Genomic DNA, 23,603 nt, shown 5'->3' on the forward strand with positions numbered 1-23,603 from the left:
ACTCTCACATGCCCCCTCACATGATCACTGCCTCTCTCTCCCTCACTCTGTCACTGGCACACTCTCACATGCTCCCTCACATGATCACTGCCTCTCCCCCCTCACTCTGTCACTGACACACTCTCACATGCACCCTTCACATGATCACTGCCTCTCTCTCCCTCACTCTGTCACTGGCACACTCTCACATGCCCCCTCACATGATCACTGCCTCTCTCTCTCTCTCACTCTGCCACTGGCACACTCTCACATGTTCCCTCACATGCTCCCTCACATGATCACTGCCTCTCTCTCCCTCACTCTGCCACTGGCACACTCTCACATGCCCCCTCACATGATCACTGCCTCTCTCTCTCTCTCACTCTGCCACTGGCACACTCTCACATGTTCCCTCACATGCCCCCTCACATGATCACTGCCTCTCTCTCTCTCTCACTCTGCCACTGGCACACTCTCACATGTTCCCTCACATGCTCCCTCACATGATCACTGCCTCTCCCTCCCTCACTCTGGGGCATATTATCAACAAACTGTGTTAAATATGGCAGAGCGCCCTTAGCGCGATTTTGTTTAACGCCGCTATCGCTGGATTTATTCCCGGAGATAACGCGTTATTATCAACGCTTATCTCCACGGCGATGTAAAATTTGGCGATAGTGGCAAAATGAGGGAACATCGCTGGAAATCCAGAGATACAACTGCAGCGATAAGGGAATCCTTGGTAATAGGGATATGTGGACTTAGAATCCACCTCCCATTATAAATATAGCTTAGTCAGAAATTTTGCAGATGTTAGCTTACGGCGACAACCGCCGTTAACATGGGTTTTTATATTGCTATGGGTGTCCTGGGCCGGCTTGTTAATACAGAGTAGTGCAGTTAACAATATTTTCCGTGTTGTGTAGAAAAGAAACTCCTACTTTGCATCTCATTAGCAATGCGAGGTGAGGCGTTTTGAGACTGGCTGCTAACATGTGCTAATGCATGTTAGCACCGCCTTGTAAATAGGGCGAAAATATTATCTCCGCTTTTCTGGCTTTTAAAGACAAAAAAAGGGAAGATAGGGCCCTTGATAATATGCCCCTCTGTCACTGGCACACTCTCACATGCCCTCTCACATGATCAATGCTTTGTTTTGGAAAGAATGGATCGACAAAGGTATTATAACCATCGGCCATATACTTACAGATGATTTTCTATTAGATTTTTCAGAGATTCAAAGAAAATGTCATATTTCCTCTCAACAGCCACACAATTTCTGCACCTTAAAGCTTCCCTCCTCCTCTTCCTCACTCAGGACTCCTCTGCGGGTCCACAAAATCAGACCGCCTCTGACGCTTTAGATTTCTCCTCTCAAATAAAGGCATCGGGCATCTATAAAATGTTGTCCCATGCTTCAGAATTGAAACCAAAATCCAAGGTGGAACTCTCTTGGGAAAGGGACCTTCACCAGGAGTTTCCCTTCCAGACCTGGAGCTCCACGTGGGCCAAGATCCACGCCTCCTCTCGATCCGCACGCGCAACGCAAACGCGGTATTATTTTTATAACAGGCTCTTCTTGACCCCTGGGGACCTCCGTAAGTTCCAACTGACTGACAATGCAAACTGCTGGTCTTATTCTCACGACACAAGTTCATTTTTATATACTTTTTTTCTTTGTCCTTTGGTTCATTGGCTCTGGTGGCTCATTTGGAAGAAACTTAATGAAATTCTGTCCCCAAAGTTTTCTTTTCATATTTCACATACTTTTCTAGGCAGCTCTCCCTCCCTGTGGCGCTCTCACAGGAATATAGGAAAGTTTATTGATTTGGCTGCAGCTATTGCCCTGCAGAGGGAAACATCCTTTACAACGAAAGTCGTTACAACGACTTTCGCTGGGGGGCGCTCTAGGATAGGGGATAGTTTAATTTACTATCCAACACCTTCCCTACTATCCACGGGGACTGGAGTTGGAATAGTAAATTAAACTATTCACTATCCAGCGCCCCCAAACGTAAGTCGTTGTAACGACTTGCGTTGTTAAACCTGCGTCATAAAGGTACGCGTTGTAATGGTACGCGTTGTACCGTCATACATCCCCCTGCAGACTATCACCACGAATTGGAAAGATACCACTAAAATTACTTTTATTGCCTGTTGGATTCTTTTATGTCACTGTGGAACGGACCCCTCCCCTACCTCTATTGTGCGGTGGCTCAGTACCGATTCTCTGGGCTCCGATGATGGTCCCACCGCATCCCTGGCAACCCGGCATATTCCCCTTTCTCTTTCCATGCAGGAATCGAGTACGAGGGACGGCAACCCGGAAGTACCTGTCGCTGACCCCGGAAGTCCCGCCTACGATCCCGGACCGGAACACGGAAAAGGACGCCGCGGAGAAGGAGCAGGGTTCTTGACGGCGGACTCGTGGCAGGAGACAGCATACCAAGAACTGAAGGCGGTGGACGGAGAGAGCGGAGAAGCGAAGAGCGGAGGCGAGGAGGAAGAGATCTGGAGCGAGGACTGGTGGAGTCCTGTGGAGGTGGCTGGAGAGCGGCCGCAACTCGGAGAAGAGTTGCGGCGGGGCATGTAAGTACCCTGTCTCCTGAACTGCAGGTTGACTTGTATCATAGTGTATATAAGCCATCCCCTCACTGTATAGCACTCCTAGGAGCACTGTATATACGCCCACTTCCCGAGACACTGTATATAGTGAATACCGCCACCGGACCCCTCACGACTTTCACCCTTTGCCTTTCCCGCTTGAATTCCCTTCCGTCTTCGATCCTTCCGACCCCTCCTCACTCTCTCTTCTACCCCATCACAAACCGGGTGTTGGTGTCATTGGTCAGGACTCAACGTCGAGGACTAAACTGCCCCATTTTGTCTCTCTTTAACTCCGAGGGCCACCGGATCCCCAAGTCTGGAAGAAGAAGACGTACCGCACCTGCTCATCGCGGATCCCTCCTCCCTGACGACTGCCCTCCGGAGCCTTCTCTCTCCAATCCTGTGTTTCCTCTACCTCTACGAACTCTATACCTGTCTGTGTTAATAAAAAGAGCTGAAGATATAGCTCACTACATACGGCCTCCACGCCTGTTATTCCGGTCCGCCCAAACCCAAAGCCCACAGGTGTTGGTGTCAGAAGTGGGATACACCGGAAGCATGGAGGCTGCAGTAAAAAAGCTGGCCGAATCCCAGGAGCTGATGGGAAAGCTCATGGAACAATTCCTAAAGACCGCCGAAGAGGACCGTGGGCAATTACACGACGTCCTGAAGGGTCAAGGCACGGCCCAGGACCAAGCCCTAGGAAAACTAACTGACGTGTTGGGACAACAGAGGCCCGTTACTTCCCTTCCGTCGGTAGTACTACAAAAGTATGTTCCAGGCGAAGACCCGGACTTTTTCTTTACAAACTTTGAACGCTTGGCCCACGCTGCTGCTTGGCCAGCCGACCGCTGGGGTCACTATTTGGGTCCTTTGCTTACCGGAGAGTTACAGGCAGCCTACCAGCAGGCCAACGTCCAGGGGCAGACCCCGTATGCTGATATAAAGACATGCATTCTGGAACGCCTAGGAATCGACGAGGACACCTATAGGATACGCCTCAGACAAGTGAAGGAAGGACCACAAGAAAACCCCAGGGCTCTTTCCTTCCGTATCCAGGACTTGGCTAATCGTTGGCTGAAACCCGCCACCTCCTCCAAAGACGATATTTTGGCCAAAATATATTTGGAGCAATTTTTGGCTTCCTTGCATCCCTCCACGCAGAAGTGGGTACGCCAGCACGCCCGCTTAACTCTAGAAACGGCCGTGGAAATCGCCAGCGCTTTCAATCGTGCCCAGGAGACACAAAGGATAAAGGAGGAGCACCCAACCCGAGGTCATCACCCCAATCACATCCGAGCCCAAAGACCTCCACCACCTAGAAAACCAGAACCGACTCCCCTTTTTCCTTACCCTGTCCTACCACGACCACCGAACCCCGGACCCCAGTGCTACCAGTGTGGAGGATACGGTCACATCGCCAGGGTTTGCCCCCAGAGAGAAGAACCCATGGAGGTGGGGCTGGTTAGGAATCTGGTATGTGACACCCCGGAGATGGAACCCCCTCGTTTTCACTGTCCAGTGAGGATTGACGGTCAACCATTGAGCGCTCTGGCTGATTCAGGTTGCCGGCAAAGCGTACTGCGCCCTCAGGAACTGCCCACTCGCATAGGACCCGTGACCGGTACTGTCGCCATCCAGTGCGTACACGGCGACACTAAGACATATCCCACTGCCAGGGTGCGGGTACAACATCATGCAGACCAAGCAAGCCTTCTGAACGTAGGCTTGGTACCCACTTTACCGGAACAAATAATACTGGGCAGTGACTATAGCAGACTTCCTCACCTCCTCCAGAAAACAACAGACTCGCTTGAGAAGTGGTGGGCAGAAGCACCGTTTCCCCAATCTAGTGCTACTCCAAACATGCCGGACAAACCCTACAAAACCAAGAGCCAAAAGAAGAAGGAGAAAAGAAAGCACGCCACCGCATATCCCGTGCAAGTGAACGACCATCCTTGGGAGACTGACAGGGAGTTCCGAGCGGCTCAGCAAGAAGATCCCATGTTACAGAATGCCTGGAACCAGGCTCTGGATAACGAAGACCCTCTTCAAGTAGGTCCCTACTTCTATAAACGGAACGGACTGTTATACAGGAAGGGCAGCCCTCAGCAAGCATCACAGTTGTTAATCCCTGGTCCCTTTCAGGAGAAAGTGTTGTTCCTGGCCCACAGCCACCTATTAGGGGGACATTTTGGTGATGTAAAAACGGGACAATCCATTCTCGACCGGTTCTATTGGCCGGGGGTCCATCAGCAGATAAAACGCTACTGTCAAGAATGTCCCGTCTGCCAGAAAAACAGCCGATATCGCCCTCCCCGAGTACCCCTCCTGCCTATGCCCCTCATAGACGTACCCTTTAGTCGGGTTGGCATGGACCTTATCGGTCCTCTGCTTCCTTCCAGAAGTGGGTGTCGATATGCGCTGGTTCTGGTGGACTATGCCACTCGTTTTCCAGAAGCAGTGGCCTTAAAACAACCTACCACCCAGAACATTGCAAAAGCACTTATTTCAATTTTTGCGCGAGTAGGATTTCCCCGAGAGATCCTAACGGATCAAGGGACCCCCTTTGTTTCCTCCCTCATGAAACAGGTGTGCTCACAGCTTGGGGTCAAACAGATAAGGACCTCTGCTTATCACCCCCAGACCGATGGCCTGGTTGAACGCTATAATGCCACCCTAAAGACTACGTTAAAGAAACTACTGGCCCTCGAAAGCAAAAGGTGGGAAGAGATGCTACCCCTAGCCTTGTTTGCAATCCGATGCAAGGTCCAAAGAAGCACCGGTTTCTCCCCATACGAATTGTTGTATGGAAGGGCTCCCCGAACCCTGTTGGACATGGCAAAAGAAGCGTGGGAGGCTGAACCTGATCGCACCAAACCCCTCCCAGAATATGTGGCCAACCTAAAAACCCACTTGGGACAAATACGAGAAATTGTGCGTCAGAATCTGTTGACGGCACAGGAATCACAAAAACGTCAATATGACAAGGGGGCTTGGGCCCGTTCATTCACCCCAGGTGATCTGGTACTTCTCCTTCTGCCATCCTCAGACCATAAACTTCTGGGTCAGTGGCAGGGTCCTTTTGAAGTCCTACGTCAGGTAACCCCTGTGACTTATGAAATAGAGATGGATCCCCAACGAGGGGTCTCCCAGATTTACCATATAAATCTCCTAAAACGATGGGAAGGACCCCGACCTGTTCTGTCCAGTCTTGCAACCCCAACAGCCCTCCCTTATGAGGTCTGTTTTGATCCCGACTTGCGGGAACCCCAAAGAGAAGACCTACGTACTGCCTTGACCTCCCTACAGCAGGTGTTTTCCTCCTTACCGGGCCATACCACGGTTGTAGAACACTGTATTCGGACTGAACCTGGGAAAACCGTGAGACAACGGCCCTATCGAGTTCCAGAGGCTCGAAGGACGGTAATCAAGGAGGAGACTGACATGATGCTACAAATGGGCGTCATTGAACCGTCCATCAGTCACTGGAACTCCCCTATTGTTTTGGTACCGAAGCCGGATGGCTCGGTACGTTTCTGCATCGACTTCCGGGAGGTCAACAAAGTCTCCTGTTTTGATACATACCCATTACCCCGGGTTGATGAAATGGTAGAACGCATAGGCAAGGCTAAGCTCATCAGTACCCTTGACCTCTGTAAAGGCTATTGGCAGATCCCACTCCGCGCAGAGGACAAAAAGAAAACAGCCTTTTCAACCCCGGATGGCCTGTTTCAATTCAAGGTGATGCCCTTTGGCCTTCACGGTGCCCCCGCCACCTTTCAGAGGGCCATGAATCAGGTCCTCCAACCACACTCCCGATACGCCGGGGCGTACCTGGATGACATTATCATCTCCAGTGACACTTGGACCCAACACCTACATCACTTACAAGAAGTCATTTCCTCGCTGGGAAGCCATGGCTTTACCATCAATCCCTCCAAGACCACGCTGGCCGCTCAAACCGTAAAATATCTGGGGTTCCTCCTGGGCGAGGGAGTCATCAGACCTCAAAATAAAAAAATAGATGCCATACAATCTATCCCTTTCCCGCGAACACGGAAAGAATTAAGGGCTTTTTTGGGCCTCCTGGGTTACTACAGGAGGTTCATTCCCCGCTTTTCCCAAACAGCCGCTCCCTTAACAGACCTCCTCAAGAAGTCCACAAAAGCCGAGGAGGCCCTCTGCCATCCAACCCTAGAGATGCTTCATGCCTTCAGCCAACTGAAGCAGTCTCTGGTTTCCGAACCTGTTCTAGTTAGTCCCGACTACACCAAGGCGTTTATCCTTCAAACGGATGCGTCAGACCAGGGTATAGGGGCCGTGCTATCCCAGAAAGACAGGGACGGTCATGAGAGACCAATCCTCTACCTAAGTCGAAAACTCTTTCCCCGGGAGCGGAATTATGCGGTTATCGAAAAGGAGGCCTTGGCTATCAAATGGGCTGTAGAAAGCCTTCGTTACTATTTGGATGGTCGCGAATTCACCCTGTATACGGACCATGCGCCATTAGAATGGATGGCAAGAAACAAAGGACACAATGACCGTGTTCTACGATGGTTCCTTACTCTTCAGCCCTACAGATTTAAAACACTACACCGAAAAGGGGTGGAGCAGGGAAATGCCGACTACTTGTCTCGTCACCCACCCCCAACTAACTCTAGTAGAAGGATGGCTAGGGGAAAGGGATGTGGAACGGACCCCTCCCCTACCTCTATTGTGCGGTGGCTCAGTACCGATTCTCTGGGCTCCGATGATGGTCCCACCGCGTCCCTGGCAACCCGGCATATTCCCCTTTCTCTTTCCATGCAGGAATCGAGTACGAGGGATGGCAACCCGGAAGTACCTGTCGCTGACCCCGGAAGTCCCGCCTACGATCCCGGACCGGAACACGGAAAAGGACGCCGCGGAGAAGGAGCAGGGTTCTTGACTGCGGACTCGTGGCAGGAGACAGCATACCAAGAACTGAAGGCGGTGGACGGAGAGAGCGGAGAAGCGAAGAGCGGAGGCGAGGAGGAAGAGATCTGGAGCGAGGACTGGTGGAGTCTTGTGGAGGTGGCTGGAGAGCGGCCGCAACTCGGAGAAGAGTTGCGGCGGGGCATGTAAGTACCCAATCTCCTGAACTGCAGGTCGACTTGTATCATAGTGTATATAAGCCATCCCCTCACTGTATAGCACTCCTAGGAGCACTGTATATACGCGCACTTCCCGAGACACTGTATATAGTGAATACCGCCACCGGACCCCTCACGACTTTCACCCTTTGCCTTTCCCGCTTGAATTCCCTTCCGTCTTCGATCCTTCCGACCCCTCCTCACTCTCTCTTCTACCCCATCACAAACCGGGTGTTGGTGTCATTGGTCAGGACTCAACGTCGAGGACTAAACTGCCCCATTTTGTCTCTCTTTAACTCCGAGGGCCACCGGATCCCCAAGTCTGGAAGAAGAAGACGTACCGCACCTGCTCATCGCGGATCCCTCCTCCCTGACGACTGCCCTCCGGAGCCTTCTCTCTCCAATCCTGTGTTTCCTCTACCTCTACGAACTCTATACCTGTCTGTGTTAATAAAAAGAGCTGAAGATATAGCTCACTACATACGGCCTCCACGCCTGTTATTCCGGTCCGCCCAAACCCAAAGCCCACAGTCACCATCACAGATTGGATCGCGCGTACGCCACTTCCGCTCCGTTACTGATTAAAAAAGATTTATTGTGGTTGCCACTCACCACGTTCCTATCCAGACAAGCTATTCTGTCCAATTCTACAGTTTATAGTTATAAACCTACATTAATGTCGGTAAATCTACATTAATTTACATGGTGATTATTGCAATGCTGCTATTGCTTATCATTTCCTTTTCCTCTTTTCCTCTCTTCTCCTTTTCTCTTTCTTTTTCATTCTCCCTCTTTTCTTCTCTTACGAAATCTCATAAAATGCATATTGTTGTGTAAATAGTTTATATTTTTCAGTTCGAGCTCGGGTATATTGAACTGTTAAGCTTTCATATATTTCTTTTATTCACCGTGCTTGAATTGTACTGTTTTGAATATTGTGTTTACTTTATATTTGTCTCTCCATATAATTTCAATAAAACATTTCAAACACAAATTTATATTTTAACTATTGTAATGCTATTGCCATGCATTAAATGTACTTGTGATATGATCCCTAAATGTATAAAAAATAAAAATGAGTAGATCAATCTAATCTATTCTTGAGATTGATGCCGCGGATCAGTTATGGACCCGTGGGGCGCAGCAGTCAAAGAGAAGAAGGGCGCTAACGGTGTAATATCAGAGTGCGCGGACGGCGGCGGCCATCTTACCCCGGAGCTCATCACAAAGACATCTCCATAATTCACGCCTATGATTGACTGTCCTCAATGGGACAACAGATCAATTACTACTCATAATTTGTTGACTCCCGGGGAGAGGTTAAGGGCTGAGTGCAGGGCCCGCTGAGTTGGCGCGCGGCCACCACGTCACCTGTCGCTGCTCTAATCAAGTTATCATACTCCATCTTTCACAGGCCCGGTCACTCCTTTCAAAGAGACAAGATGGCGGACAAATTCTATCAGCAGGAGCAGGGGAGCCCTGGGAGGCGGCTGAAAGGTACCTGTAACCTCCGCGCGGTCTCCCCCGGCCCATGCTGGGGTTCACCCGGGCCAGCGCCACTCTGCTCCGGGGCCACCATTCACGAGGCCTGGGAACAGCCCATGGGGCCCTTTGAGTGAAGAGTCAATGGAAGTCAATTATTGTCTCCAAGATCATTCATGAGACGGAGACACACAATATGGCGCCCGGGGGGGGCCGACACAGTCGCCACAGGGGAGGCCGCGACAGTCGCCACGGTTATTTTAGGGCATGAGACCTTCAGAAATGGACAAAACAAGTCCAGAACATTGCAAAATCTAGGCAATAAACTTTCCACCCTGTGCATTTTTTTAAACAGGGGAAATTTGCACATTTATGTTTTCATTTCTGTTTTTTATCCTGGGCCATATATATGTTAATGTGCTGTCGTGCATAAGTCTTAGATCAGATGCAGGGCATAGGTTGTATGAATGGCAACACTTTCTGGGTTATTTTTTGGGGGGTTCAAGTGGAGATCTTAAATTTCGAAATCAGTCTTGATCCATTTTCATACAGCCGCCCCCACAACAAATGCAAAAAAATAGTGTGAGTCCAAAGTTTAAAAACACGTGCTGTGTCGCAGTAAAGGTAGAGCATGGGTTTCTGATTTAAATATTACAGGTTTCTCTGAGGGTCAGTGTGTGGCAATCACTTCCGGCACTGCCTCTCCCTCCTTCACTCTCTCACTGGCACCCTCTCACATGCACACCCTCACATGATCACTGCCTCTCTCCCTCACTCTGTCACTGGCACACTCTCACATGCTCTCCCTCACATGATCACTGCCTCTCCCTCCCTCTCTTTGTCACTGGCACACTCTCACATGCCCTCCCTCACATTCACATGATCACTGCCTCTCTCCCTCACTCTGTCACTGGCACACTCTCACATGCCCTCCCTCACATGATCACTGCCTCTCTCTCCCTCACTCTGTCACTGGCACACTCTCACATGCACTCCCTCACATTATCACTGCCTCTCCCTCCCTCTCTTTGTCACTGGCACACTCTCACATGCCCTCCCTCACATTCACATGATCAATGCCTCTCTCTCCCTCACTCTGTGACTGGCACTCTGTCACTGGCACACTCTCACATGCTCTCCCTCACATGATCACTGCCTCTCCCTCCCTCACTCTGTCACTGGCATACTCTCACATGCACACCCTCACATGATAACTGCCTCTCTCCCCCTCACGCTGTCACTGGCACACTCTCACATGCACTCCCTCACATGATCACTGCCTCTCTCTTCCTCACTCTGTCACTGGCACACTCTCACATGCCCTCCCTCACATGATCACTGCCTCTCCCTCCCTCACTCTGTCACTGGCACACTCTCACATGCTCTCTCACATGATCACTGCCTCTCCCTCCTTCACTCTGTCACTTACACACTCTCACATGCCCCCTCACATGATCACTGCCTCTCCCTCCTTCACTCTGTCACTTACACACTCTCACATGCCCCCTCACATGCACTCCCTCACATGATCACTGCCTCTCCCCCCTCGCTCTCTCACATGCTCTCTCACATGCACTCTCACATACCCCCTCACATGATCACTGCCTCTCTCTCCCTCACTCTGTCACTGGCACACTCTCACATGCCCTCCCTCACATGATCACTGCCTCTCTCTCCCTCACTCTGTCACTGGCACACTCTCACATGCTCCCTCACATGATCACTGCCTCTCCCCCCTCTCACTCTCACATGCACTCCCTCACATGATCACTGCCTCTCTTTCCCTCACTCTGTCACTGGCACACTCTCACATGCACTCCCTCACATGATCACTGCCTCTCTTTCCCTCGCTCTGTCACTGGCACACTCTCACATGCACTCCGTCACATGATCACTGCCTCTCTCTCCCTCACGTTGGGCCCGATTCACAGAACTAACTTAAGACAAAATCCTAAACTTACTACTTTTGGTATTCACAGAAGTTAGGATTTTGTCTTAAAACAAACTTAAGACAGACTTAAGACAGACTTAAGACAAAATTATAACTTAAGTCTGTCTTAAGTTTGTCTTAAGACAAACTTAAGACAAAATCCTAACTTCTGTGAATACCAAAAGTAGTAAGTTTAGGATTTTGTCTTAAGTTAGTTCTGTGAATCGGGCCCTCTGTCACTTGCACACTCTCACATGATCACTGCCTCTCTCTCCCTCACTCTGTTACTGGCACATTCTCACATGCCCCCTCACATGATCACTGCCTCTCTCTCCCTCACTCTGTAACTGGCACTCCCTCACATGCCCCCTCACATGATCACTGCCTCTCCCTCCCTCACTCTGTCACTGGCACTCCCTCACATGCTCCCTCACATGATCACTGCCTCTCCCTCCCTCACTCTGTCACTGGCACACTCTCACATGCACACCTTCACATGATCACTGCCTCTCCCTCCCTCACTCTGTCACTGGCACACTCTCACATGCCCTCCCTCACATGATCACTGCCTCTCCCTCCCTCACTCTGTAACTGGCACTCCCTCACATGCTCCCTCACATGATCACTGCCTCTCCCTCCCTCACTCTGTCACTGGCACTCCCTCACATGCTCCCTCACATGATCACTGCCTCTCCCTCCCTCACTCTGTCACTGGCACACTCTCACATGCACACCTTCACATGATCACTGCCTCTCCCTCCCTCACTCTGTCACTGGCACACTCTCACATGCACTCCCTCACATGATCACTGCCTCTCTCCCTCACTCTGTCACTGGCACACTCTCACATGCTCCCTCGCATGATCACTGCCTCTCCCTCCCTCACTCTGTCACTGGCACACTCTCACATGCCCCCTCACATGATCACTGCCTCTCTCTCCCTCACTCTGTCACTGGCACACTCTCACATGCACGCCTTCACATGATCACTGCCTCTCCCTCCCTCACTCTGTCACTGGCACACTCTCACATGCACGCCTTCACATGATCACTGCCTCTCCCTCCCTCACTCTGTCACTGGCACACTCTCACATGCCCCCTCACATGATCACTGCCTCTCTCTCCCTCACTCTGTCACTGGCACACTCTCACATGCACGCCTTCACATGATCACTGCCTCTCCCTCCCTCACTCTGTCACTGGCACACTCTCACATGCTCCCTCACATGATCACTGCCTCTCCCTCCCTCACTCTGTCACTGGCACACTCTCACATGCCCCCTCACATGATCACTGCCTCTCTCTCCCTCACTCTGTCACTGGCACACTCTCAAATGCCCCCTCACATGATCACTGCCTCTCTCTCCCTCACTCTGTCACTGGCACACTCTCACATGCACTCCCTCACATGATCACTGCCTCTCTCTCCCTCACTCTGTCACTGGCACACTCTCACATGCCCCCTCACATGATCACTGCCTCTCTCTCCCTCACTCTGTCACTGGCACACTCTCACATGCTCCCTCACATGATCACTGCCTCTCCCTCCCTCACTCTGTCACTGGCACACTCTCACATGCCCCCTCACATGATCACTGCCTCTCTCTCCCTCACTCTGTCACTGGCACACTCTCACATGCCCCCTCACATGATCACTGCCTCTCTCTCCCTCACTCTGTCACTGGCACACTCTCACATGCACTCCCTCACATGATCACTGCCTCTCTCTCCCTCACTCTGTCACTGGCACACTCTCACATGCCCCCTCACATGATCACTGCCTCTCTCTCCCTCACTCTGTCACTGGCACACTCTCACATGCCCCCTCACATGATCACTGCCTCTCTCTCCCTCACTCTGTCACTGGCACACTCTCACATGCACTCCCTCACATGATCACTGCCTCTCTCTCCCTCACTCTGTCACTGGCACACTCTCACATGCCCCCTCACATGATCACTGCCTCTCTCTCCCTCACTCTGTCACTGGCACACTCTCACATGCACTCCCTCACATCATCACTGCCTCTCTCTCCCTCACTCTGTTTCAGGCACTCTCTCACATGCTCTCTCTCACATGATCACTGCCTCGCCCTCCCTCACTCTGTTTCAGGCACACTCTCACATGCTCACTCACATGATCACTGCTCTGTTTTGGAAAGAATGGATCGACAAAGGTATTATAACCATCGGCCATATACTTGCAGACGGCTCTCTATTAGATTTTTCAGAGATTCAAAGAAAATGTCATATTTCCTCTCAACAGCCACACAATTTCTGCACCTTAAAGCTTCCTTTCTCCTCTTCCTCGCTCAGGACTCCTCTGCGGGTCACAAAATCAGACCGCCTCTGACGCTTTAGATTTCTCCTCTCAAATACAGGCCTCTGGCATCTATAAAATGTTGTCCGTCCTTCAGAATTGAAACCAAAATCCCAGGTGGAACTCTCTTGGGAAAGGGACCTTCACCAGGGGTTTCCCTTCCAGAGCTGGAGCTCCACGTGGGTTAAGATCCCGCCTCCTCTCGCTCCGCACGCGCAACGCAAACGCAAACGCAGTATTATTTTTATAAGAGGCTCTTCTTGACCCCTGGGGACCTCCGTAAGTTCCAACTCACTCACAATGCAAAATGCTGGTCTTGTTCTCACGACACAAGTGATTTTTTCACTTGTTTTTTCTTTGTCCTTTGGTTCATAGGCTCTGGCGCCTCATTTCTGTCGTTCTCTTTTCATATTTCACATATTTTTTGGAAGCAGCTCTTCCTCCCTGTGGCGCTCTCACAGGAATATAGGACAGTTTATCGATTTGGCTGTAGCTATTGCCCTGCAGACTATCACCACGAATTGGAAAGATACCCCTAAAATTACTTTTATTGCCTGGTGGAATCTTTTATGTCATCATCACAGATTGGACCGCGCATACGCCACTTCCACTCCTTTACTGATTAAAAAAGATTTATTATGGGGGTAGGAGAGTAGGGTCTGCTTCCTATGGTCACCCCCACTTTTTGCTGTGATTCTCTGGTTTTTCGACTTTAGTGTGGCTGTGGGCCTGCTAATCAGATCCACAGCCCAGCTGTCCCCTGTCTAAATTGATACCATGACCTTTAGGTGCATACCATATTGGTTACTGGGTCACCCTTGTGAGCCCCTGTATAGTGTACCGTAGGTACCCAGGGTATAGGTGTATCCAAGGCCTACCAGGGGCTGCAGCATGTATTGTGCCACCCCTGGTTTGCCCTCCAAATTGACACCACAGGTCTGTTCACACAGCCTGGGTAAGGTGGTGTAATCACCCCTTACTTAGATGTAGTATACTTATATCTACCTTTACATATAGACACATATACCCCTGTATGCCACTCCTATGGCAGGCCTCGACAATCCTGGAGGCAGAGTGCTTGGTTTTATGTGAGAGGGTGCTCTATCATGAGCTGAGCCCCTCTGCAGCTTTCGGAACCATCTCCTTATAGATGTTCTATGATATAGCCATACCATATACTCTTAAGTGCATTATAATCCTCGCGGTTAATGCTAACTTTGGTTTGGCTTTATCAAAACATGTTGTGTAAGGTGTCAAACACTTTGGAATACTACCCCCCCCCGCCAATTCTGGTGGCGGGGGTAGCATTCCACCCTTTTATAGTGAAAAGACATGTATGTTACTGCTTTACACGGTTAAAGTTAAACAGAGCCTCAGCATCACAAAATGGATGCTGCTGCGACAGACACGAGTCTGACCTCCTGCTGCTGGATGAAACTCCGGCAGGGGAGGCCTGGACAATAGGTTTCCTGTCCAGGGAGATGGTGGCACCTCCCCAGACAGGGGTTTTGTGTATTGGGGCAGGGAGGGCTGCATTCAGTGAATGCATCTAGACACTGCCTGGGGCACAAAAGGTGCTCCATGCATAGCCCGGTTCAAACCCGTTTCTGGAGCACTCCAGCCCCAGCTCTGGCGCGAAACTGGACAAAGGGAAAGGGGTGTAACCACCCCCTACTCAGGTCCACCCATAGGAGGGACCTAGTCAGGTAATCCAGCCCCCTTTCTTAGTATAATTCTCGGAACTGTGTCCACAGGACTTTAGTTTATCCTGGACGAATCTTTGAAAGACATATCTTGGACCTTCGACATTCCATTCTGACTGGAAGATGGAAGATATTTCCCTTGTGGTCAAGGAGTGACCACCGTGTGCAAACAGGCACCACCTGCAACTTCACCGGTCTGCATTGTCGAGGCTCCCGTCAGAACCCGAAGACTTTGTGACTCAAGAACTGGACTTCCAGAATTCTCTGACCTCAACCCACATCCACAGCAAAGCTGAGATCCGTGGCGGACACGAGAGATGTGGGACCGGACATCTTGGACATCCTGAATTTTGCTAACTGCACTCCTTCCTGAAGTCTCAGTAAGTTGTGCATTGGGATACGAGAAGCCCCATCCCTGAGCACTATTTCCTACGAAGCTCGAGCCCCCACACTCCACGAGTGTCCAGTTGGTCCCGCCTTTACATTTGTGATCAATGCATCTTCCCGGTTCCTTGCCCGTTGGCTAGTGAGCCCCCTGAAGATGCCATTTTGAATTTACTTTGCTTTTCTGGTTGCTCCCGTCTTGCTCCAGCTTTCCTAAAAAGGAGAAGCGCCACAGACCTTGCTGGTCTGCAACAGAGCCAAACTCGACATCCTGCATGGGTTGCGGTTTCCAAGGCTTGTTGGGTCCAATCCGGATACCAATGCCGCAGTCATCGAGATCCATTATGCAGCAGCTCGACTCCAGCTCCTGGTCATTGTCAATGCCTCCTGGACCTCGTGGCTGAAGAGATAAACTCACCTTCTTACCTTAAAGCACCTGGGGGCATATTATCAACAACAAGCGATAATTATCGCTATGTTGGCTTAGCGGCAATATTTTTATCGCCGTGCTGCAGCGATTTTTATCACTTAGGAACCTTGCTATTATCAAGGTTTATCTCCTAAGCGATAAAAATCGGCCGAAATGCATGAATATCGCTGAAAAGTCAGCGATATTCATGCATTACCGAGCTAATGCTCTTAGCCATGTTATCCACCTACCATTGGATAACATGGCTAAGAACTGCTCAGGGGCAGGTGTTAGCTTTTGGAGATATTCGCGCTTAGCGCGAATATCTCCAAAAGTTGGTAATAGGAGATAGCAATGTTAGCGACTGTTTCCAGTCGCTAACATCTTGGCACGCTCACTTTGCATGTCATTAGTGATACATTTCACTGACATGCAAAGCGGGGCCCAAGATGGTCGCTATCTCCTACTAGCTGTCGCTAACTGGTGTTAGCGACAGCTAGGTAATAGGGAGATCATTTTATCTCCGCTTTCATGGCTTTTAAAGCCAAAAAAGTGGAGATAAACCCCCTTGATAATATGCCCCCTGGTTCCTTCCTGGTTCCTTCCTGGTCACTGGCTAGTGACCCAGACTCTGTCCCCTCTGCTTTCAGGTTCTTCACATCTCCGATCCACCCTTGGATCCACCCGGACGCTTTTCCTCTGGTCGCCTAGAGCACTTCTTTGCAGCTCTCGATAGAAAACGACGACGAAACCTGACACGAAAACGCACCTATACACCCGACTTCCCTGGGTGAGGTAACACGAGTATTCCGGTGCTCCCATGGGTCTTGACTTACATAGTGTCCTAGTTTAAAAGGGTTCCATCCAAGTCCATCCGGAAGTGTCCTTAATCCGTAACTTTCTAACCTTTACGAACTCCATAGAAAATCAATGGCAACTCGCGCCTGTGTTTAGACACTGCACGCATCTTCCGTGGGTCTCCTACTTCCTAACCTTTGGTCGTTTAGTGTAGCCCCAGTGATTCAACAGGCCCTAGGCCTGCTTTCTAATCCTCACGTGGTACTTATACCACTTTCTTAGTATATGGTTTGTGAGGCCCCTAGGGAATAACGTATACTGTGCAACTTATCGTATATTAACTGACTGACTTGTATTGTATTTTTACCTCTGACCTCATAAAGAGTGCAGAGGGGTTGTGTTTAGAATAAATACATATATATTTGATATATACCTTGTGTGGTGTGATTTCATTTGATCAATCAAGAGATTATAATTGGTAAAACAAACAGCTTCATATGCTCTCTGAAGTCTTAGCCTATGACTGCTGGTTGATGCTACCACTAGGATAGCTTGTCTATAAGGTTGACTTTACAACCACCATCAATAGGGGTCGATTAGACTGGTGCAAGGTGCCCACTAGAATACTGGACATCATATGCCAGGCCAACTTCTCACAATGGTTGCCACTCACAACATTCCTATCCAGACAAGCTGTTCAATCCAATTCTACGTTTTATAGTTACAAACCTCCATAAATGTTGGTAAATCTTCATTACATTACCATTGTTATTACTGCAATGCTGTTATTGCTTATCATTTCCTTTTCCTCTTTTCCTCTCTTCTCCTTTTCTCTTTCTTTTTCATTCTCCCTATTTTCTTCTCTTACAAAATCTCATAAAAATGCGTATTGTTTTGTAAATAGTTTAGATTTTTCAATTCAAGCTCGGGTATATTGAACTGTTAAGCTCGCATATATTTCTTTTATTCACCGTGCTTGAATTGTACTGTTTTGAATATTGTGTTTACTTTATATTTGTCTCTCCATATAATGTCAATAAAGCATTTTAAGCACAAATATATATTTTAAATATTTTAATGCTATTGCAATGCAGTAAATGTACTTGTGATATGATCCCTAAATGTATCTAAAATAAAAATGAGTAGATCAATCTAATCTATTCTTGAGATTGATGCCGCGACTCAGTCATGGATCCGTGGGGCGCAGCAGTCAACGAGAAGAAGGGCGCTAACAGTGTAATATCAGAGTGCGCGGACGGCGGCGGCCATCTTACCCCGGAGCTCATCACAAAGACATCTCCATAATTCACGCCTATTATTGGCTGTCCTAAATGGGACAACAGATCAATTACTACTCATAATTTGTTGACTCCTGGGGAGAGGTTAAGGGCTGAGTGCAGGGCCCGCTGAGTTGGCGCGCGGCCGCCGCGTCATCTGTCGCTGCTCTAATCAAGTTATCATACTCCATCTTTCACAGGCCCGGTCACTCCTTTCAAAGAGACAAGATGGCGGACAAATTCTATCAGCAGGAGTGGGGGAGCCCTGGGAGGCGGCTGAAAGGTACCTGTAACCTCCGCGCGGCCTTCGCTGGCCCATGCTGGGGTTCACCGGGGCCAGCGCCACTCTGCTCCGGGGCCACCATTCACGAGGCCTGGGAACGGCCAATGGGGCCCTTTGAGAGGGAAGTCAATGGAAGTCAATTATTGTCTCCAAGATCATTCATGAGACGGAGACACACAATATGGCGCCCAGGGGGAGCCGCGACAGTCACCACGGGGGAGGCCGCGACAGTCGCCACGGTTATTTTAGGGCATGAGTCCTTCAGAAATGGACAAAACAAATCCAGAACCTGGCAACATCTGGGTAACTTTTCACCCTGTACATTGTTTATAACAGGGATATTTGTACATTTATGGTTTCATTTCTGTTTTTTTTTTTATCCTGGGCCATTTATATGTTAATGTGCTATTGTGCATAAGTGGTAGATCAGATGCAGGGCATAGGTTGCATAAATTGCAAGACTTTCTGGGTTATTTTTGGGGGGGTTAAAGTGGAGTTTTTAAATTTCGAAATAAAACAGTGCAATTCCAATGTTTAAAACAACGTGCTGTGTCGCAGTGAAGGTACAGCATGCATTTCTAATTTAAAGGAGAAATATTGCAGGCTTCTCTGGTGGGCAGTGAGCGACAAGACACTGCCTCTCCCCCCTCACTCTGTCACTGGCACACTCTCACATACACACCTTCACATGATCACTGCCTCTCTCTCCCTCACTCTGCCACTGGCACACTCTCACATGCTCTCCCTCACATGAACACTGCCTCTCTCTCCCTCACTCTGTCACTGGCACACTCTCACATGCTCTCCCTCACATGATCACTGCCTCTCTCTCCCTCACTCTGTCACTGGCACACTCTCACATGCACTCCCTCGCATGATCACTGCCTCTCCCTCCCTCACTCTGTCACTGGCACACTCTCACATGCCCCCTCACATGATCACTGCCTCTCCCTCCCTCACTCTGTCACTGGCACACTCTCACATGCCCCCTCACATGATCACTGCCTCTCTCTCCCTCACTCTGCCACTGGCACACTCTCACATGCTCTCCCTCACATGAACACTGCCTCTCCCTCCCTCACTCTGTCACTGGCACACTCTCACATGCCCCCTCACATGATCACTGCCTCTCTCTCCCTCACTCTGTCACTGGCACACTCTCACATGCCCCCTCACATGATCACTGCCTCTCTCTCCCTCACTCTGTCACTGGCACACTCTCACATGCCCCCTCACATGATCACTGCCTCTCTCTCCCTCTCTCTGTTACAGGCACACTCTCACATGTTCCCTCACATGCACTCTTTCACATGATCACTGCCTCTCCCTCGCTCACTCTGGGGCATATTATCAACAACCTGCGATAAATATCACAGAGCGCGCATAGCACGATTTTGTTTAACGCCGGCTATCGAGGGAATCCTTGGTGATAGGGAGATGTGGACTTAGAATCCACCTCCCTTTATAAATATAGCTTAGTCAGAAATTTTGCAGACGTTAGCTTACGGCGATAACCGCCGTTAACGTGGCTTTTTATATTGCTATGGGTGTCCTGGGCCGGCTTGTTAATACAGAGTAGTGCAGTTAGCAACATTTTCCGTGTTGTGTAGAAAAGAAACACCTACTTTGCATCTCATTAGCAATGCGAGGTGAGGCGTTTTGAGACTGGCTGCTAACATGTGCTAATGCATGTTAGCACCGCCTTGTAAATAGGGCGAAAATATTATCTCCGCTTTTCTGGCTTTTAAAGCCAAAAAAAGCAGAGATAGGTCCCTTGATAATATACCCCTCTGTCACTGGCGCACTCTCACATGATCACTGCCTCTCCCTCCCTCACTATGGGCCCGATTACAGAATTAACTTAAGACAAAATCCTAAACTTACTTCTTTTGGTATTCACTACGTCCGCACTCGGGCTGGAGATTCCGGCCGGTGGTGGAGATTTAAGCCATGGCCGAAATCTCCACCTACGGGCCGGAATCTCCAGCCGAGTGCGGATGTAAAGTTAGTAGTCGTAAATCCAGTGTATATGTTGTCGTATTTGCAGCCCCTAAATGAACGTGTTCCCCCTCCAGGGCCCCGTGTTGCCAGGGCCCTGCATCAGAGACACGAGGCCTGACGTACACTAACGACACCTCCAAAAGTAATTCACGTCCTCATGTTATTTGGAGGAAGACTTCCCACTACTGAAAATTTCTACCTCCCATGACCATGGAAGTGCCTTCCCAGGGTATTCCTGGGGTTGGAGTGTCTGCCTCTTTGGAGTATTTTCCATGTACTTGTGTTTGGTGCCCTTGTGTAACATGCACACACCACTTTGCCCTGGTAACACACGGTTTGCTACCTCTCACATGTTCTACCTTTGATACCTGCACAAGTGCCACCTTTGCCTACGTAACGCTTGTTCCTGAGTGTCTAGCACCTATTGCAGTATTACACCTCAAATGATACTTTGTTTTCTCTTGTAACTGCACACTTGTCACTTTTTCCTCTTGTGCACTTTTTACTACCTCATGTATTTTTGATTGCTCACAATTTTTACTACCTCATGTATTTTGTTTGCTCACAATTGTCACTATTACCTTATGTAACGTAATGTATGCTTTTGTAATCTCTTAGTGTGTAATGTTTCTCATGATGTTTCATTTCTGTTCCTATTGTGAAGCGCTCTGACGCCTTCGGGTAAAGTCCGCGCTATATAAAAATGCATAAATAAATAACGAGACATGCGATTAGCATGATTCCGGGGGGCTCAGACATGAACAGGCATGATTTGTCACTCCCGGGGAGAGGTTAAGGGGCCGCTGGGCTGGAGCGGGGCCCGCTGGGCTGGGGCCCCGTCCGCCGTCGCTGCTCTCATCCAGTTATCAGACCCCCATGTCCAGGCCCGGTCACTCCTTTCAAAGACTCAACATGGCGGACAAATTCCATCAGCAGGAGCGGGGGCCCCTGGGGGGGGGGCGGCTGAAAGGCACCTGTAACCTCTGCCCCCCCCCTCCCACGCTGCTTCGGGGCCACCATTCCCGAGGCCTGGCAGCGGCCCCCGGGGGCCCTTTGAGTGAAGTCAATTCTTGCCTCCAGGATCTTTCATGGGACCGAGGCGCACAGCGTGACCCCGGGGGGGGGGGGGGGGGGGGGTGTTGCCAGGGCTTGCAGATCTTCAGCCGGCTCCACGTGGACTCGTCTTTCAGAAACGGAGCAGAGCGAGGCCGCCCCGGGGGTGGAAGTGATGACGTGTTGAGCCATTTCATCTTTTTAAACACAGACATTTGCACCTTTGTATGAAGCGCGGGGGGGGGGGGGGGGCGCTGCGCCCCAGAAAGAAGCAACATTTTTTGTAACATTTACATTTTTCGACCAGAGAGAGACACCATTAAAACAGAAAAGCCATCAACAGGACAGAACCAGCAGGACAGAGCACAGGACAGAGCCAGGACAGAGCACAGGACAGAGCACAGGACAGAGCCAGGACAGAGCACAGGACAGAGCACAGGACAGAGCACAGGACAGAACCAGCAGGACAGAGCACAGGACAGAGCCAGGACAGAGCACAGGACAGAGCCAGGACAGAGCACAGGACAGAGCACAGGACAGAGCACAGGACAGAGCACAGGACAGAGCCAGGACAGAGCACAGGACAGAGCAAGGACAGAGCACAGGACAGAGCCAGGACAGAGCACAGGACAGAGCCAGGACAGAGCACAGGACAGAGCTAGGACAGAGCACAGGACAGAGCCAGGACAGAGCACAGGACAGAGCACAGGACAGAGCCAGGACAGAGCACAGGACAGAGCCAGGACAGAGCACAGGACAGAGCCAGGACAGAGCACAGGACAGAGCCAGGACAGAGCACAGGACAGAGCCAGGACAGAGCACAGGACAGAGCACAGGACAGAGCCAGGACAGAGCACAGGACAGAGCCAGGACAGAGCACAGGACAGAGCCAGGACAGAGCACAGGACAGAGCCAGGACAGAGCCAGGACAGAGCACAGGACAGAGCCAGGACAGAGCACAGGACAGAGCCAGGACAGAGCAGAGCCAGGACAGAGCACAGGACAGAGCACAGGACAGAGCCAGGACAGAGCACAGGACAGAGCACAGGACAAAGCCAGGACAGAGCACAGGACAGAGCCAGGACAGAGCACAGGACAGAGCCAGGACAGAGCACAGGACAGAGCACAGGACAGAGCCAGGACAGAGCACAGGACAGAGCCAGGACAGAGCACAGGACAGAGCCAGGACAGAGCACAGGACAGAGCCAGGACAGAGCACAGGACAGAGCCAGGACAGAGCCAGGACAGAGCACAGGACAGAGCCAGGACAGAGCACAGGACAGAGCCAGGACAGAGCCAGGACAGAGCACAGGACAGAGCCAGGACAGAGCCAGGACAGAGCACAGGACAGAGCCAGGACAGAGCACAGGACAGAGCCAGGACAGAGCACAGGACAGAGCCAGGACAGAGCACAGGACAGAGCCAGGACAGAGCACAGGACAGAGCCAGGACAGAGCACAGGACAGAGCCAGGACAGAGCACAGGACAGAGCCAGGACAGAGCACAGGACAGAGCCAGGACAGAGCACAGGACAGAGCCAGGACAGAGCACAGGACAGAGCCAGGACAGAGCACAGGACAGAGCACAGGACAGAGCCAGGACAGAGCACAGGACAGAGCCAGGACAGAGCACAGGACAGAGCCAGGACAGAGCACAGGACAGAGCCAGGACAGAGCACAGGACAGAGCCAGGACAGAGCACAGGACAGAGAACAGGACAGAGCCAGGACAGAGCACAGGACAGAGCCAGGACAGAGCACAGGACAGAGCCAGGACAGAGCACAGGACAGAGCCAGGACAGAGCACAGGACAGAGCCAGGACAGAGCACAGGACAGAGCACAGGACAGAGCCAGGACAGAGCACAGGACAGAGCCAGGACAGAGCACAGGACAGAGCCAGGACAGAGCACAGGACAGAGCACAGGACAGAGCCAGGACAGAGCACAGGACAGAGCCAGGACAGAGCACAGGACAGAGCCAGGACAGAGCACAGGACAGAGCCAGGACAGAGCACAGGACAGAGCACAGGACAGAGCCAGGACAGAGCACAGAACAGAGCCAGGACAGAGCACAGGACAGAGCCAGGACAGAGCCAGGACAGAGCCAGGACAGAGCCAGGACAGAGCACAGGACAGAGCCAGGACAGAGCACAGGACAGAGCACAGGACAGAGCCAGGACAGAGCACAGGACAGAGCCAGGACAGAGCCAGGACAGAGCACAGGACAGAGCACAGGACAGAGCCAGGACAGAGCACAGGACAGAGC

Source organism: Lissotriton helveticus, chromosome 11, assembly GCF_964261635.1.
Source record: "Lissotriton helveticus chromosome 11, aLisHel1.1, whole genome shotgun sequence".
Classification (NCBI taxonomy): Eukaryota; Metazoa; Chordata; class Amphibia; order Caudata; family Salamandridae; genus Lissotriton; species Lissotriton helveticus.